Raw genomic sequence first — 6,000 nt, forward strand, 5'->3', positions numbered from 1 at the left:
CACAAAGATGCAGACCGCCCCCTTTTTTCCTTGCTACCACCAAATTAGACATCCACGGTGAGGCGTCAACCGGTTCGATAACATCCTCTTCCACTAGGTGACCCAGCTCAGCCTCAACTTTATTGCGCAGAGCCAGAGGAATGCACCCCAGTGGTTGGATAACTGGGTGTACAGACGAGTCAACAGTGGGCTGGTGCACAAAGGCGGACATGCGACCGAGCCCTGTGAAGAGTTGGGGGTAGCGATCTGGCCAGGACGAGACGACCTGCAGGACACAAGTGCCACTAGAATCCATCACCGAAAACCCGAGAGCAAGGAACAAATATAGGCCCATGATGTTAGCCCCTCCCTGAGTGATACAGAACTCTGCATCCGGAGCACAATGTTGATTGTAAGTAACAGGGAGACGAACAACGCCCAGAGTGGAGATAGGAAAATGGCCATAACCAGATAGATTCCGAACTGTAGCTTCCAGACGCACACGGCTGAAGAAACGATCATATGTGGATTTATTTAAAATTGACACCTTAGCACCTGTATCTACGAGCAGTGGAATTTGGGCTGTGCCCACACGACAGGTGCAAAGCTTGAAAGCTGGAAGTGAGCTCTGCACTGAATTAATGGGAATGGTGGAAGGGCCAGCGCGCGTCGGAGAAGAGCGACAGCAGGGTGCAAAATGGTTCAGCTTGTTATAGTTACGGCAGCGTTTCCCGTTTGCAGGACATGACTGGTCTCTAGCAGAGTGTTGATTGGAGCCAAAGTTGTTACAACGCCAGGACCCACTCATTCTGGGTCTGCTGTCAACGTTCTTGTACGGTAGATCATCATGCGTCGGTGATGATGACGTCACAGGTGAGTCTGCAGCGCGGGCGAATCAGTACGCCTCCAACAGGGCAGATTCCAACTGTCTCCCGATCACTAAAGCATCTGCTAATGTCATGGAGTCAGATTCCAGTAACAGCCTGTCCCTCAGCTGAAGACTGTTTTTTAAATAAATATTCAACTATGAGTCCATCCTCTAATGTCCCAAAATCGCAGAGTTTTGCCAGCTCACGTCTCGCCAATACAAAATGTGCGACTGTCTCACCTGGCTGCTGACAGCGCTGCCGAAACTCAAAACGACTCATCCGACGGCTCCTACCCAAACAAAACAGAACTTAAGTGCGGCCTTGGCCGTAGCGTACTTATCATCTGAGAAGGTGAGCACTGCAAAGATTCGTTGTCCCTCCTGTCCAAGGCAATGGCGGAGAAGCGCACATTTCCGCGCTTCGGCCAGATCCATGTGGCCCAAAGCCAGCAAATAGTCCTTGAATGACGCCAGCCATCGGTCCCACGGAACCACGAGACCCCTGGCACGGTAAGAAAGGCGCCGGCAGAGGCGAAGTGAATTCAGACATCCACGTTTGCCAAATGTGTCTCAGCGACCTCTGTGAGAAGAGCTTCAGCCAGGGCAGCCACCATACAGTAAGGCTCTCTGGACCCCGTACTCCCAGAGCGCCCTCCACAGGACACCAGAGGGGACACGGCTGAATGTTTTCTCCAGATCCACCAAATACATATCGACTGGATGAGTGAACTTCCCCAAAACCCTTTATAACCCTGCAGAGACTGTAGAGCTGGTCCACTGTTTCACGACAAGGACAGAAACCGCACCGTTGCTCCTGGATCTGAGTTTTGACTATCAAATGAATTCTCTTCTCCAGAACCCTGGCATAGACTTTCCCAGGGAGGCTGAGGAGTGTGATTCCCCGGTGGTTGGAACACACCCTCAAGCCTCCCTTCTGGAAAAGGGATGTGTCAGCCAGGACACTCCCACAGAATCCAGGGACTTGAGGTACTCGGGTAAGAGCTTGTCTAACCCCCCCACCTTGAAACTCAGGAGCTCTTTTACTGCCTTTTACTACCCTTTAGTAAATTGGTTCTTCCTTTGTCCACCAGCTCATCACCTGCAGAGGGTTTGTGACTCTCCGGATGCCTCTGGAGCCTGAAGTTTTCCCACACCGGACAACAGAAGGGCATCAGCTTCTGCTGGTGGATGCCATGGGCATGGCTAACAGGACTTGTTGCTGAATCTGGGGAGCAAACACTGGAACTGTAGGAGGATGGTGTTCTGGCTTTGGCATGACCTATTATTTGTGGTGTTAGGGTTTGTGTCTTTCTGGGTCTTTTAACAATGGTATTTTTATTATTAAATATTTGTGTTTTTGTACATAACCTGTCTCAGCTTTCGGTGTGGGAGAGGCCTGCATTCAGTTTAGTTTTAGTTTTCTGGTGGCTCCGCTTTGCAGCAAGTAAAGGGGAAATCATAATGCAGCAATTGAGCCTCAGGATGCAAAGAACTGGAATTGAAAAAGAACAGGTGTATTCAGGAGGAAGTGGCCTCCACACAACCTTGGCTGAAGCTTCCTTTTGATGGCCGGTACCTGACAGCTCCCCTCTGGAATCTCTGTGTGTGTGTGTGTGTGTGTGCTTGTGTGTGTGTGTGTATACTGGTGTGTATGTGTGTGTGTGTGTGTGTTTGTGTGTACTAGTGTGTGTGTGTGTGTGTGTGTGTGTGTGTGTGTTGGTGTGTGTGTGTGTGTGTACTATTGTCTGTCTGGTTGTCTTTCTTGAAAGACGTCCCTGTTGACCTCCTTATTGTTCTGGAGCTGTTGAGCTGTCATCGCTTGTGATTGGTCGGCATCTGCATCATCCAGACCTGACATTGGGTGTTGCCGTCACCTTCCTTGTGGGAGGGGTTTAACCCCCTACATCTTTAGGGATGCTCCCAAACTGGTAGAAATGTTTCAACATGTATTTGTGTTCAGTCTAAGAATTCATAGCACTCCTGATTTGGTTGAGTTTTTATTTTCCAAATCATACAGACTAGATGAGCACAAAAAGGGATTTGACATGAACTGAAGGGCTTTTTCCAGCGTCCACACCAACAAGATTTACTGATAGAATGCCATTTCCAGAAGAGATGATGAGGACAACAGAAACATTGGATTCCAGTGACAATAACAGGAAAATCATCAGGAGTTTCTCAGTACAGCAGGAAAATGACAGCAAATCCAAAAATCTGATGGAAACATTCAGAAAACTGCAGTAAAAGTCCAAAGAAAAAAACACAAACCAGATGAAGAAATCAAAGAGAAAAGAAAAACCATCAAAGAGGTGATTGTCCCCATCAGCCACAGATGCAGCATGAACACATCTGTTCAAAGATGTCATCTGATTGTTTCAAAGAACCAAACCCTTTTCATGACAGCAGATATCATTAGCTGTTGTCTTTGTCTGGAGGCTAGAAGGTGAAATCATTTCTGTCAGACACATTTATTTCTGTTCTCATCAAGAAGCTGAACCCACACAGGTTGTTGTTTCACCATCTAGCCCTCTAGAACCGGTTTACTTAATGAACTTTGAAGAACAGGAACCCAAATGCATCAATTTCAGATCCTGACCTGCCCTGAACTCCAAAACAGATTCCAGAGCCAACATCTACTTCTCTTGCCGGTACCGAAGGTTTTCCATTTGTCATAAACGCCTCAAAATTTCGGTTGTTGGATGTTGTGAATTTAAAGCCACCCAGACGATTTCCAGCATTGTTGGGCCAAAGAGTGAGGGAGGAAAATTTTTCTCCATCCTCAAAAGTGAAAGAGTAATGATTATCACCCTCTCTCCCAAACATCCTTTCATTTCCGTCAGACATCTGGACCTTTATACATCTCACTTGGGTTGGTCCAGCCCACACATCCAGCTTTTTAAGCACAGCTCCATTTTGTGCACCGTCAAAACTACACGGGCCTCCTCCTTGTCCACCAACCAGGGTAAGTGGTGCTACGTACGGCATGTTGTCGTTGACTTGAAAAGTCTAAAATAGAAAAAAATGTATTTTTTAGAATGACAGTTAATGAAGATAAAGAAGCAGATATTTTGTTTTGTTCATTATAAAAACACAGCAGAACCAAATGACTTTTTCAAACTTGATCCATTTGACAAACCTGAGCTTGTTGCAAAAGGAGCAAAAGTTTCTTCCCTTAGACTTCTGGGAGAAGTTGTTTCCTCTGAAGACGGTCTGGAGCAGGACCAGACTGAAAAAGATTAGAAAATCCAACAATCTTAACCAACTCATAGCCTAAAAAACACCAAGATCCTAACATTTGTCTGTAGAAAATACACAAAAACCAAGAACTTTCTAAAAAACTAAAACAGGACAAAGACCACAGCATCATTTGAAAGAAATGGAGACATTCTAGAAGAATGTTTGATGAAAAAATCAAATGAATGAAAGCATGACATCAAGAAAACTCACCAGAGCAGCTGAAGCTGAAGTTGTGCTGGTTGAGGCTGAGTCTCATCCTTAAATCAGACTCAAAGTGGGCGGGGCTCACATAGAACTTTGTTCCATGTCTGTAGGGAACGCCTTCATCTCATGACAGCCAAGAACATTTCATCCCATATTAAGACAGTTGGAGACAAATGGAGCGGAGTTTGAGGTTTTTCATAAGCCACTTTACAACCGTCAAGATATCAGGTTCATTCTTTAAAACCAGTTTCTGTTTTTCTCAGTAAAACTAAATCTTGTTCAGACTCCTCGCTGTCTTATGTTGTGCAATAACAAATCCAGAGGTTCCTCTTTCATCAGTTCCAAAGTAGACCATGACTCCTGGAGCCACCTGTAATGACCTGAACACCTTTGGGGTCAAACATGGTGTCTGTTCACGGACAAACCATGACGAGGTCCAACAAGAGAACGCAGCTCCGGTTCAGAGCAGGGAGGCCGTTCACATCACGTCCTTCTGGGCGCCACTGTTGTTCCCCCCATGGGCATTAAAGTCCACATGGTTGAGCGGGGGCTGGAGAGTAAGCCCCCACCAGACAGCTGCCTCACACCTTCAGCAACTCCAGAATGGTGGAAAATCCATCCCCTCATTCATTTATTTATTAGTTTTCTTCTTCCATTTTTTCCATTTCGAGGGTCACGGGGCTGCTGGAGCCTATCCACATCTCTTGTAGGTTAAGGCCGGGGACACCCTGAACAGGTCACCAGGTCACAATCACACACACATTCAGAAAATTTAAAGTAACCAATTATTAATTAACCAATTAAAGCCAGAGAAAACCCACACAAACTCCACACAGAAAGGTCCCACATTGGTGTTCTGGTTCAGGCCCCCCAGCCGGGACTTGAACCGGAGGCCTTGCTCTGAGACAAGAGTGCTAACCACTGTGCCACCGTGCAGCCCCAAATAATTACTTCCCTCAGGGAAATACAAATAAATGAATATGAATTCTTTAAAGTATTTTTTTGGAGTTTTGTTTTGATATTCTGTCTCTCCATGTTAGAATACATCTACTATTAAAAGTATAGAATTATCATGTCTGTGTTAGTGAGCAAACCAACTAAATCAGCAAGTGATCAAACACTTTTCATTCTCACTGTGTAGTTAATTTTTCACGATGTTTCATGAGAACATTTGGAAGAAGTCAGAGTGGCTCCAAAATGTCACATGTTTTCCCACGAACCTCTTTCCAACCTTCAGGGCATCAGAAACATTTTATAACCAGTTTCTATTGTTTTTCTGAAGCACAAAAACCTTTTCATGTTTCAACGTGATTCTGTTTTAATGTTGTGAAATTGAAAAAAGATATCCGACTCTCTTATTAGCTCCAGAGAAGACCAAACGTCTGACATAAACACAAACTACAGTCCTGTGATGTCAGGGGAGGTTCAAGAAGAGAGGTCCTTTCTGATTCACCTTTCTCCTGTTTCCTTCTTTGTTCTCCTTAAGAAAGTCACCATTTTGAAGGAATGTGAGTGACCCACCTGGAGGAGAAACCATTTCATTGGTGGTCTGGGGGGCATGAACAGACACCCGTCAATTTTCTGAACCTGTATTATCCTTGACGGGGTAACGGGGCTGCCAGAGCCTAAACAGGTCATTTCTTAGAAAAACTGAAAGAACAGACTAGTTTGTGTCTCAGAAGGAAGGAGTATATGTGCAGACGTGCAAAGAC

The 6,000-nt window shown here is 45.5% G+C and overlaps 1 long non-coding RNA gene across 1 annotated transcript; it reads right to left on the minus strand.

Moving 5' to 3' along the window:
- Positions 1-3,716: 3,716 nt before the first annotated feature.
- Positions 3,717-4,385, minus strand: LOC105358154 (uncharacterized). Its single transcript, XR_002872084.2, has 3 exons — positions 4,295-4,385; positions 3,984-4,073; positions 3,717-3,853 (listed from the first exon to the last, which is right to left on the minus strand). It is a non-coding gene; the product is annotated as an uncharacterized LOC105358154 (long non-coding RNA).
- Between the last annotated feature and the right edge of the window lie 1,615 nt (positions 4,386-6,000).

Source organism: Oryzias latipes, chromosome 19 (genome assembly GCF_053564925.1).
Source record: "Oryzias latipes strain Hd-rR chromosome 19, Olatipes_Hd-rR_3.1".
Taxonomy (NCBI): domain Eukaryota; kingdom Metazoa; phylum Chordata; class Actinopteri; order Beloniformes; family Adrianichthyidae; genus Oryzias; species Oryzias latipes.